The sequence below is a fragment of the Phoca vitulina genome, unplaced genomic scaffold (assembly GCF_004348235.1).
Source record: "Phoca vitulina isolate PV1807 unplaced genomic scaffold, GSC_HSeal_1.0 scaffold2, whole genome shotgun sequence".
NCBI lineage: Eukaryota > Metazoa > Chordata > Mammalia > Carnivora > Phocidae > Phoca > Phoca vitulina.
The window spans coordinates 48,807,505-48,820,096 of record NW_022589705.1 but is presented as its reverse complement, the minus strand read 5'-3'; the positions used below and the strand labels follow the sequence as shown (position 1 = coordinate 48,820,096).

Below are 12,592 nucleotides of genomic sequence, written 5' to 3'. Positions count from 1 at the left end.
CTGACACCCCTCTGGAAAACTCCATTAAAACACACCATTGGCTGGGGCGCCTGGGTGGCTCAGTCATTAAGCATCTGCCTTCTGCTCAGGTCATGATCCCAGGGTCCTGGGATCGAGCTCCACATCGGGCTCCCTGCTCAGCGGGAAGCCTGCTTCTCCTGCTCCCACTCCCCCTGCTGGTGTTCCCTCTCTCGCTGTGTCTCTCTCTTTGTCAAATAAATAAATAAAACATTTAAAACACACACACACACACACACACACACACACACACACACACACACACACACACCATTGGTCTATTACTAAGTCACATTGTCCATTTTTCTGCTTTATAAAGTCAGAGATGCCGGAGGGCATCTAGCAGAATCAGTCCCCCAGGGGAGGGTGCAAAGGGGGACCATGCAGCCAAGGGACGTCCCTTCAGTGAGCAGAGGGAAGGACGGGCTGGAGACCTCCCGTCCATTTCAGACAAACACACGGCCATCCACATTCGGGCTGTGGTTGCTAGGTCTCTGCCAGTCGTATTCTATAGTGAAATAATATGCTCCTGACACCACACAGACCACAGGCCCACTGATTTCCATCCCACCGGGTACTGTTGCCTCAACACGGCCAGGATGGGATTCTCCCAGCAACAGGATGCCGAGCCCTTCCACAGCCAAATAACCCACTTGCCACCATTTTTGTTTGCGTCATCTTCCCACAATGGCTTCATTCCTTCTTTGAAGAGAAGGAAGCCACTGTGGCCTGTCAGATTCTAGGGAGGTACCATGTGGAGGCTGTAAAGCCTTCCGGACTCTTCCGCAGAGTCAGAGGAGCCTGTCTGTTAGATGTTCTGTTCGCAGTTCTGGGAGCGGGTGGAATGGCGGTGGTTCTCCTGGGCACCACACAGTGTGCTGCGGGGATGCTCTGCTGGTCCAAAGGCAACAGCCTTCCCCTTGCCACTGCACTGGCTCCTGTCTCATTCCGTTTCTCCTTCTCACCATCTTCCGACGTGCTCTTCGTTCTGCTCAGGGTCCCCACCCTTACCATCTTTCAAGGCCTTGAGCTTCCTCGCTGCCATGGTCACCCCTGCTTCCCAAAGTGAGTCTATCACTTGTTTTTTTTTTTTTTTTTTTTTAAAGATTTTATTTATTTATTTGACAGAGAGAGGCACAGCGAGAGAGGGGACACAAGCAGGGGGAGTGGGAGCGGGAGAAGCAGGCTTCCCGCTGAGCAGGGAGCCCCATGCGGGGCTCGATCCCAGGACCCTGGGATCATGACCTGAGCTGAAGGCAGACGCCCAACCGACTGAGCCACCCAGGCGCCCCGAGTCTATCACTTGTTGCATGAGAATATTTGGGGCCAGCTTTGTGGGCGTGTGCACTATGCAATGGGGCCCTGTGCTCAGAAGGTTCCCACGCTTGGTTTAAAGCTCTGCTGTCATCATTTTGAAATTCCTTTTTTTTTTTTTTTAGGATTTTACTTATTTATTTGAGAGAGAGAGAGACAAGAGAGAGCAAGCACAGGTGGGGAGGGGCAGAAGGAGAGAGAGAGAATCTGAAGCAGACTCTGAACTGAGCACGGAGCCTGACACAGGGCTCGATCCCACGACCGTGAGACCATGACCTGAGCCAAAATCGAGAGTTGGCCACTTAACCCACTGAGCCACCCAGGCGTCCCGACTGAAATTCTTAATCATCTTTGGAACCAGGGGGGCCATTCTTTCATTTTGCATTGGATCCCACAAATTATATAACCTCTCCTGACAATATTTCGGATAGCTTCATATCAAAACTCTCCATTCATCTGGACATTCTTTTTAATATGACCTGATTTAGGGTCTTTTAACCCTGTTTGTTCTTCTCTGACTTTAGTTCCAGGAACTCCCCACAGACTCTACATATGATTGAGTGAGTGTGGATTACAGGGATGCCTCAAGCAATGCTATCACAGAGCCTCCTAAGATTGTGTATTTGCGGTAATAGAAAGCAATTACTGTTTACTATAGGACAGGCATTATGTCAAGCACGCTACATGTGTTACTGACCTCATCACAATCCTCCTAGTTTTTTTTTGTTTTTTAAAGATTTTTTATTTATTTGATAGAGACAGAGAAAGAGAGAGAGAGAGAGAGAGAGCGATGCACAAACAGGGGGAGTGGCAGGCAAAGGGAGAAGGAGACTCCCCGCTGAGCAAGGAGCCCACATGGGACTCATCCCAGGACCCTGGGATCATGACCTGAGTCAAAGGCAGACGCTTAACCGACTGAGCCATCTGGGCACCCCAGCATAACCCTCCTAGTTAAGAAACAGATTTATTCCCAGTTTTCAGGTGAGAAAACTGTGGCTTAGAGAGGTTACCCAACTTGCCTCAGATTGTAGCCATAGGTGGCAGAGAACTCCAACCCAGGTCTGACCAAAGGACCCTTCCACACTACGCTCTGCTATGGTTTCTCCCAAGTTACTACAGTTATAGAGGCGCTGACTCTTTGGGAGGCTGGATGCTGCCCATACGGAGCTGTTACCAATTCTGATCTCTGTCAACTAATTTTCATCTAGGGTGATTCCGCTGCCTGCTCTGTGGGGGCTGACTGGGCTACTCCCACATGGCCATTTCCTATTCCAGGTTCATGCTCTGTTAGGCTCTTTTCTGAGGTGCCCTTCCAAGCTTAGTCTCTATATTGGTTTCTAATTGCTGCTGTAACAAATTACCACAAATTTAGTGGCTTAAAACAACAAATTTATTATCTCACAGTTTTGCAGGTCAGACAGCTGGAATGGGCCTCACAGGGCTCAATGAAGGTGTCGGCAGAGGCCCCGTCCTTCTGGAGGCTCTGGGGGGTAGTCCATTCTTTGCCTTTTCCAACTTCTGGAGGCTGCCTGCATTCCTCAGCTTGTGACCATGGCACTCCAACCTCTGCTTCTGTCATGTCTGCTTCTCGGACTCTGACCCTTCTGCCTCCCTCTCATTAGAACCCTGTGATGGCATGGACTACCTGGAAAATTCACAATAGTCTCCCTGTTTTAAGGTCAGCAGATTAAAAACCCTAATCCCATCTAGGATTTCCTCTTGGCACGTAGCATAATATACTCACAGGTTCTAGGAATTAGGACGGGGACATTTTTGTCCATGTCTACACACCACATACACTCGCACACACCCACACCCCTAGCTCCTCATGGGACCTGGATTCCAGGGCCTTCCCCTTCCTACAGATGCTGCTCATCTTCCTATGGATGCATTCTGTTTCTTCTGTGTTCAGTCAATAAACATTTATAAGCCATCTATTGTGAGCTAGGCCTTCGGCTAAAGGCAGGGGATACCAAGAAAAAAGACATAGTCCCTGTCCTGAAGGAGCTCGCGTTTTGGTGAAGCTGACAGAAAAATCACAAAAAGACAATTAAATACAGCAAATCCTGGGATGGAAGGGAGCACAGGAGAGGAAGGGGCACTCAGGACTTGGGGCTTGGGGCTATGCAACTATTCCTGTCCTAGATCCAGAAAATCAAGACAGTAGAATTCACCATGGAACATTAAGGATCTGTGACCTGGTCTCTGGTGTCCCTAAAGTATCTGTGCCCAGGGCTGCCAGGCAGAGCCGGGCTGCTCACAGACTGGGAAGCAGAGGAACACATAAGTCTCCCTCTGTGCTCCCGAAGGCCTCACTTCAGCGTGGGCTCAGTGGCAGCCAGGAGTTACTCATTACCGAGGTGAGGAGGATCACTGCCCAGTGGAACAAGCTTTTATAGTGTTCACGAGGGACGGACTCATCCCCGATGGTTGGTCCTCCCATTTCCCCAGTCTGGACCTGACCTAAAAGAAAGTCTTATTTTGAAAGCTGAAAAGGGAAGACATTGTTAAATACACCAAGAGGTAGTTTAGTTCCTCTCTGAGTCTGAAATGTAGAGTCTGAGGAAGGTGATAGGACTTGTAAGCTTTCAACGAATTTATGTTTGTTTTAGATATCTATCATAGCCCAGTTTCCTGGATGTGCCTGATGACTGACCTTTGTTCCTACTCTTATCATAAGAAACCCAGAGGCTACCATCTGAGTCTCTAGCTCAAGCCCACAGACGTCTCACAGGAACCGGACCTTATTTCCAGCTCAGCACTGAACTCTACTGTCTCCTTTCAGAAACACAAGTGTGTCTGTCTGTCTGTCTGTCTGTCTGTCTATCTATCTATCTATCTATCTATCCTCACTTTCATATTTAACCTTCCTGGCTATGAAAAGCCAGGCTCTCTTATTTAGAACACACACACACACACACACACACACAAATTTCCTTCCCAAACCAAAAAGCTACTTTGATGAGACTGGACTCATGTTATGTCAGGTGACTGTGAAATCCCCAGTATTTGTATAAGGCTTTATAGTTGGCCAAAGATGTTCTCGGCCATTGAATCTTGCTCCTCATAACCACTTTGTGAAACAGTGTCCTCGATGGGGGTCCATTAAGCCCTAAGAAACTTTCAAAGCCATAGTCCCCTGTGAGAACGCTGACTATATGGGGACTTTCCATTTTTTCACTAAGTTGTATAAAATAAATTCTGCCCTTCATCTACAAAGGACTAAACCAGAAATCAGTTTTATTCTCTGCTTATAGTCCCATATCTGCTCTATGGCCATCAGCCTCAACCTGAATACCTCTAGTGACATGGTCATCACCTCTTAAGACAATCTCCATCTTTGGTTGTTTCCGACTGATGGGCAGACAGAGAAGTTTATAGTTTAGGGACATTTTTGTCCATGTCTACACACCACATACACTCGCCAACACCCACACCCCTAGCTCCTCATGGGACCTGGATTCCAGGGCCTTCCCCTTCCTATAGATGCTCCTAGTGCATCTACAAGAGGGCCCGCGAGAAAGGACACCTTCATGGGGTTTGGTGTGAGCCCATTACAGTTTTTCTGTATTGGAAATGGCCAACCAACCCAATCAGATCCTTTCTCTTGGACAATATGAATGACAGGGAATCACAGAAAAGGTAGGCCACTGAATCTAATGTCTTTCCCTTCCAAATAATGCACGAAGCCTTCTGTTTATCCCAATCCTTGAAGTACTGGGACTTGGAGTTACTGTGGCTAAAGAGGACATTGCCTCACATCAACGTAATACAACTTCATTAATGAAGAGAATTTGGATGCTTCTCCTCCTTGAAACTTTCAAAAATCAAATATGAAGGTCTAATTATTATGTTCATTGTAAAGGTAAGGACATGAAATCTCAGGAAGATTAAGCAACCCAGAAGTCCCCTGGCTAGGAAGTGGGACAGCTAGCTTCTGAAACCCTGGCTACAGATTTTAGTTAACTAAAAACAAAACAAAACAAAAAACCTAACTGAAAGTTTTAAAAAATTAAAACTAAATAAAAAAATTTTAATGTATGTTTTTAGATAATAGAAACAAAAACCTGTAACACAACTTGGATGAATCTCTGGGGAATTATGCTGAGTAGAAAAAAAGCCAATTCCAAAAGGTTACATACTATATGATGCCATTCATATAACATTTTTGAAATGATGACATTTTAGACAGGGAGGCTAGATTAGTGGTTGCCGGGGAGAGATGGGGACAGGGGTGGGAGTGGTGGTCAACAGACTTTGACTCTGAGCTGGGTGGTATGGACATTGTTCCTTCTGCCCAGGGCCAAAGCAACGTGAGTTTTAGGTCAGATGTTCTTCAATGAGCCAACCCACAGGAAAGGCCTGGCTTCCAGAGCAATTTCTCAACTCACTGTCTACCCCAGAGAAATTTCAAATGGTTAGTGTGACATTAAGATTTATACACAGGTACTTGCCTGGGGAAAAAGAATGTTTACAGCAGCTTAGTGTTGCAGGGTCAACTGGACTTGCAGGTGACAATGAAGATTGATGACAACCTACAAACCATCACATCTGGTTTGTGGAAAGGCAGGGTGACCAGATGGCTTGGGAAGTGAAGCCTGAGAAAAGAGCAATTCCAGCTAGGTACAGCTCAGTTCTTTCTGAGCTTTTGACTGCTCACAGTCAACAGGTCAATGGCAAGGGCAAAGATGTACACACAGTCTGGCAGACAGTGCAAGAGAGGAGTGACAAGAAAAGAGACAGCAGAGGACATGTATAGAATTTGCAGCTTGAAGAGACTGTGTTTGGGCTCTGCCTCTTAGAGACTGAGAGGCTATGAGCGAGTCTCAGTCTCTCTGTTTCTGATTCCTTATTTGCAAAACAGAGCAATGAACCCTTGCTGGCCTACATTACTAGTTGGTTGGGACGAACAAATGGAATAATGTAAGTAATAAATATTCTATGAACACTTACATTCTTTGCAAATGCAAAGAATAGTAATGTGATTTGGCAAGATTCCTACTGGTGGTCTCTAAGTTTCTGGACCTATGATTTGGCAAGTAAACCAATTCCGCCTGAAGGCTGATGGCTCTGTGGCCCTCAGGTGAGCATCACTAAATGATCAGGTCTTGACAGCAGCCACTGCACTTCCCATCAATTCATGGATGGGGTCATATACCATGGGAGAGCAAGGGAGCATGATGGGCTCCATCTGAGCTGAGCTCTAGTAACTTCAGCCAGCTTCCTACCATACTTCCATAGCAGATCCTTGGTCCAAAGCTATGCATATAGAAAGCCTTTAATAATGAATGAACACTCATCTAATTTGGTGAGGGTTCTTTTCGTTTCTACTTATGTAATTTGGGAAATCACTGCTTTGGGAAATGCTGCACATGAGAGGGGAGATTATCATGGTGGGTAACAGTCTAGCCAGAGACCCTGTGGGAGGGAGGCACTTCGGGTTGAGTTGAAAACCCTCTTTGAGAAGTGGCATAATGGGGCAGAAAGCATGTTGGCTCTAAATGCAAGTAGCTGTGTGACAAAGACCTAGCTTCATCTCCTCTGAGTCATGGTTTTCTCACCTATAAAATGGTCATGACAATAGTGCTCTCCTCACTGTCCTGAAGACTAAATGAGATAAACAGATACAGCACAGCTGGTGCAGAGTAGAAACACAGTAATTCGGATCCTTTCTTTAAGGATAGGAAGAAGATACCGTAACTCCTTTAAAATACCTTCTTGTCCATGTTTTTCAGAGATAATGAAAACAGGAGCCTTGGCTAGCTAAGCTTATCCTCTTTGTAGCTCCTGAGAATGCACCTTATCAAACATGGGATTTGGAGGCAAACATAGACTCATATTCCTGCTCCACCAATTACAAGGTATGTGATCTTAAGCGTGTTAGCTAATCTCTCCTAATCTCTGTCTCTTCAGTGTAACACAGAATTCAATAATAGCTATGAATATGGCTGTTCAGAAAGTTAAACAGGTAGTAAATGTAAAATGTCTTGAGACATCATCTTACACAGTCTGAGTGCAATCAATGCCTCTCCTCATAACTACCTTGGGTGTGGCAGCAGGTGTGCACAGAGAAGTGAAGGACAGAATGTCCACAGACATCACTATTATTTTTCTTAATCATCACTAATACTTGGTTCCATCTGTGCAGTATGTTCTTCCCACTTGAGATCCACAATAGCTCACACTAAAGGCCTTCTGGAGCACGGATGAGCCAACGGGGTAGTGTGGCTGCCAAGAAAGGACGGATGGAACCCTCACGCCACACCTGGACTACCGCATGACACATTTACATTGGACATGAATGAACTGGAGAGCATGCCAAAGGGAGCAAGCAGGACGGGAAAGTGGCTGGAAAGATGCCACGTGAGAAATGTCTGAGGGACAGGGACAAGAAAAACTGAAGAGTGGGTACAACCAAATCGATGTTTGAAGGAACTGATAGGTCAAAGGATGACTTCATTTATTCTGTCATTCCCTGGAGAGCAGAACTCAGACCACTGGGTCGAAGTTACTTGGGGATACAATTCAAAGACTTTTCTGACAAGGCAGCTGTCTAGCAGTGGAGAGGGCTGTCCACCAAAGGAAGGATTGAGTCCCAGAGACTGGCTCTTAGGGGCAGAGGTGGGTAAGCTGGCATGGACATTCCCCCAGGTCCTTCACAACTTGCAAGTCTATCTCAGGAAAGGCCCATGACGGCTCCAACAGAAGCAGCCTTGAATTAGCAAGTCATTTATATAACCCAGTTCCTTCAGTGTATTAGAAATCTTGGGGGCCCTGCAAGAGGATATAGGGGAAAGACATCTTATTTACCTCAATACTAGCTATAGTTTCTACGCTACGTGAAAGGCCCAATCTATGTATTTCACAAACACATAATGCTTATCACCTCTCAGGAGGGTACCTGAAGTGCCAAACCAACCTCTTTCTCCTGTTCAATTTCTCATTCCAGAAACAATATAGTGGAGAAAGGAAGCTATAACCACTAACGTTTAAAAATGGACTTCAAAGTAAAGAAATAACAGCTTCGTATTTGAGCACATTAGTTAATACCACAAACTTCAGTTTGCATACACGTAAAATGGGGATGATAGTGATATTTACCTCCAAGGACCGTTCATTCATTCATTCAACAGATATTTGAGCATGAATTATGGACCAGGCCTGGTTCCACTTGCTGGGAACTTACATCACTGAGCTAACAAGACACACAGCCCCTGCAGAGCCTACATTCTGGTTGGGGGGAGATGGCAATATACACGGTTAAGTAAACTGGAGTATATTAGTATGAACATACCATGCAAAAGTGCTATGAGAAAATTAAGCAGAGATAGGGACACGGCAGAGACGGCGGCAGTTTCTAAGAAAGGATTCAGTAAGCTAATGCAATGAAAATTACTGCGGGGATAGGTTCAGTGTTAGCTATTATTACCATGGAGACTTCTGAGCTTGCAAGCCCTACAGTTAAATGCATCATCCTGTCCTGAATCATTGAATAGGTGATATGTATTCAAAATCAAAACCAAAAGGGAGTGGATCCCAGTATTGTTTTCAAGTGGAAAAAGCAATGAAAATGTCATGACTCTGGCGTTCCGGCATTGCCTCATTTATGCCAGGGTGCTGTTAAGATCTCTAGGAAATACAGGAATGCAAAAACTGGGGCTTGAACGAAATTACACCAGGTGAGTGACCTAACTTTTCTAAGCTTTAGTTTTTCCCCTACATTTGACCAGGGCTGTTGTTAACATTTAGTAAACACACAGGTAAAGTGCTGGGCACACAGCAGTACAGTTAGCTTAATTATCATTGTCCAAACTCATCTGAATTTTCAGATTTTCACTGTGTTCTGAATGAAAAAACAAGGCCGTACTCCTCAGGAAGGAACACCCCACAATCACATGTTGCTAGGAATGGGCCTAAGGTCACTTGTTATGAGAATAAACCAGGAAAACATAAGGAAGCGTTCAACTGATTAAATGTTCGGTCCAGTCCTCAGCCTTGCTAACTCCTTGGCTGCAGTCTTCAGAATTCCAGAAGATACAAACAAAAGACACACTGATTCACTCAAAACAGTTCTTCGTACAAATCTGAGGATTTAGCCAAAAAGCAGTCCAGAAGGATTTATGAAGTGTGCTTCCCTCTACAGAGCCTGCAAGTCAAGGAGACACACAGGCTCCCTTTAATCAGCCCTATTTTCCCAGAGACCTCTGTAGCATCGTCCCTCTGCTTCTTACCACTCTGATTGAGAGTCTCGGGAAATGAGAATTTAATTTGTTCTGTGTTGAACTTTTTCTCATGGGGACTTTACAAGGAAGGAGCTCTTTCTGTTTTCCCCTATCAGTCCCACTTCTACAAGTTCTGAAGTAAAGGAAAGCTTTGAAGTGTTTATTGGTGTTAATGCCTTTTCTACTAGCCATCCCCAAGTTGAGAAGGCTAGTTCTAGAATCAAAGTCCTCCACTCACTCCTAGATAGCACAGTAACCCCTTCTCTGCTTATGGGAGCCTTGCATCCAGCAATCTGCCCCTTCCAGGGGTTGCTGTGACCCTCTGACACTTCAAAAAGAATAAAGAGGGACAAAGGTGTGGGCTTTGCTGGGTCTCAGTCAGTGCTTCTCAAATAATCTGTGGTGAAAGACCAGTTTGTTCTTATTTCCAATCCATCATAGACTGGTAATTTTCATAAAATACAATAAAAATTAACTGCTAGGAAAAAATTTAAAGACATAAAGTGCAAGCCAATGTTTTATTACTAGATTCAAGTCATAAAATTACTGTCACACTGTGAAAATTTTCAATGTTTATTCACAACTTCTGTATTTTATCTAGCTGTGGATTGCAGCACTGATTGGTCACCGGTGAGCCATGCACACTTCACTTGAAATGAAACACAAAGCCAACTTACCCCCTTGCCCTACAAAATATTTAAGTGCAGTGGTTGACACCTAGTAATCACTCACTAAATATGAGCTACTACTCTTCTCCCCAGGCCAGTGAGATGAGGGGACACATTAACCAGGAGACTGAGATGGATGACTTTCTACACTGTTGCTACTGACCTCGGACAAGTGTCTTCACCGTGCTGAGCGTTAGTTCCAAAATGTAAAATACACCATGAGATGATCTAGAGTCTACCATCTAAATCAGTGACTTGTGGATTTAATGCATTATGTCCCAGTACACCAACCCACCAACATACACTCAAGCAGGCAACTGCAAAGTTTCATGAAGTAGTATTATCCTTACCACATGGATGCATTCTGATTATTTTCTATTTTTTTTAAAAATGCTGCTCAAGACATACTTGATTTCAAACCCACAGCCTGAAAAATGCTAGAGCAAATGATCTCTACAGTTCCTCTCCTCAATGATACGGCTAACAAGTAGGTTCCCGTCAGTCATTTACAACTTGATTTCCAGAGAGCAGACATTAAAGTCAGGTGCATGGAAAAGTTTTTGTTGCTTTTGTTGAAGCCAGCTGATTCTACAGTGGGATACTCTTTAAACATTTTTTTTTTTTATTCAAACATAATTACATTTATATTAGTTTCAGGTTTACAACATGATTCAACCATTCCATACATTTCTTAAGTGTTTGTCAAGATATGTGTACTTAATCCCCTTTATCTATTTCACCCAAACCCCCCACCCCCCCGAAAGGTAACCTAGAGGCATCACTGGAAAACTCCTACCTGCCCTCCTGCAAGTTTCCTTCAGGCAAATGTGACAGATGATTGTGAACAAATTTCCTTACTGGATTTTGCTGTCTGGCTAAATTTTGGAGAAGGGAGAAGCGGCGGTAGTGGAAGTCCACAGGCCGCTGGAAGTGGTCGGATTGCACCGGTATTTCCACTCCTTCACATGCTAGAAGCAACAGGTGAGGGACTCTGTAGGAAAGGAATACTGACAGGCAGCCTTCTATGCAAGAGGGGATTTTATAGTCCTTTTATTCTTTTAATGAATCATTTTAACTTGTGAATTGCAACTCTGTTGAAGAATAAAACACGGAATTATTTCCAATGACTTCTTTTGGGCTCTGTATAACCTCCCCTTTCCTCTTGAGTACTAAGAACATCTCCAATTGGCCTCCCAATCCAAGTAGCTATGCGTTTCATTTGGTAACTTTACCCTCGGATTCAGTAGGCTCTGTAGCTCTCTCCAGCTGAGGCAGGTCTTGATGCTCCAGGGGTGTGGGGTGGAGTGAGGTGGTTTCTCTCCCACCTGCACACCTCACCTTCTCCATGAGCTGATTCTTTGGTTGCTTCCTTTCATTACTGTCCTCAGTGAATTTGAGAGCTGGTTCTGAGGAAATGACAGCTTTCAAAAAAGCTCCACCAGAATGCTGGCTTGCCTTCTCGCGAAATTCAAAAGGGAATCCGCAGATGCCCCCCCCCCCCCCCCCCCGCCCCAACCCTTGGTGGGGGTGTTTTCTGCCTGGCTAGAGGCCTGCACTTTGGGATACCATCCATATCCTGGCTCACTCCTGGGAGGGCACATCTGTGACCTCTTTGCTGAGAGGCACAGCCAGGGTTCCCTGCAGGGGTTGTGCGGAGTGCTCTCCTGTTGGGCACTAGCCAGAAAGCTTAAGTCCCCAGCCATCTTCTATGGATTCACTTGAGACCACAGTGTCCAAGAAACCTCACATCCGTGTCCCACCCAATTTGTCTTCACTTTCCTCTCTCCACGCCTCTTAGCTTTGCAGTCTGGGCATGAGAACCTCTTTCTGGGATAATGCTCACCAATTTTCAGACAAAAGATGATCTCCAAGTTGAACGCACCCTTCTCTGAGGGAGGTTCCTCCCAAAGTTGACATCTCTCCCTCTCCCAGCCCTTTTACTTGGGTGTGAGGGATGAATGCAATTAAAGAACTGGTTCTACCAAAATGACCTTTTGAAAAAAAAGCTCTGCAGGAAAATGCTGGCCACAGAGCTGCAGTCCTCTGACCAGAGAAAAGTGGGGTTTTTTTTTGTAAGCCTAAATTTTATTTATTTTTTTTGTTTTAGTGTAGTTACACATTGTTACATTAGTTGGAAAACTGGACAACTACAAGTAAAACAATGAAAGTGGACCACTTTCTAACACCATACACACAAAATCAAAATGGATTAAGTACCTAAATGTCAAAACTGAGGATTCTCAACACCTTGTTTTTAGCTGTGAGTTCTTCTCGCCTCTTCTTAGAAAATAAGGAAGACTCCACTCAGCATCTCACACTGCCTTAGATTTCTACTGCAAGCCACATTGCAGGCTCTCGTGAACAGCAACA

General features: G+C 45.0%; 1 protein-coding gene across 2 annotated transcripts in view; it reads right to left on the bottom strand.

The window, feature by feature from the left end:
• The window catches only part of LOC116646426 (translation initiation factor IF-2-like), a 69,704-nt gene that overhangs the window by 41,896 nt on the left and 15,216 nt on the right, over window positions 1-12,592 (bottom strand). Inside the window, exon 3 of one of the 2 annotated variants that reach the window (XR_004302120.1) lies at window positions 2,229-2,977. The exons of the other annotated variant lie outside the window; for it this stretch is intronic. The gene's annotated coding sequence lies outside the window, so the exon portion shown is untranslated. Of the gene's footprint in view, window positions 1-2,228; window positions 2,978-12,592 lie in introns of those variants that run through there. 2 annotated transcript variants of the gene reach the window in all.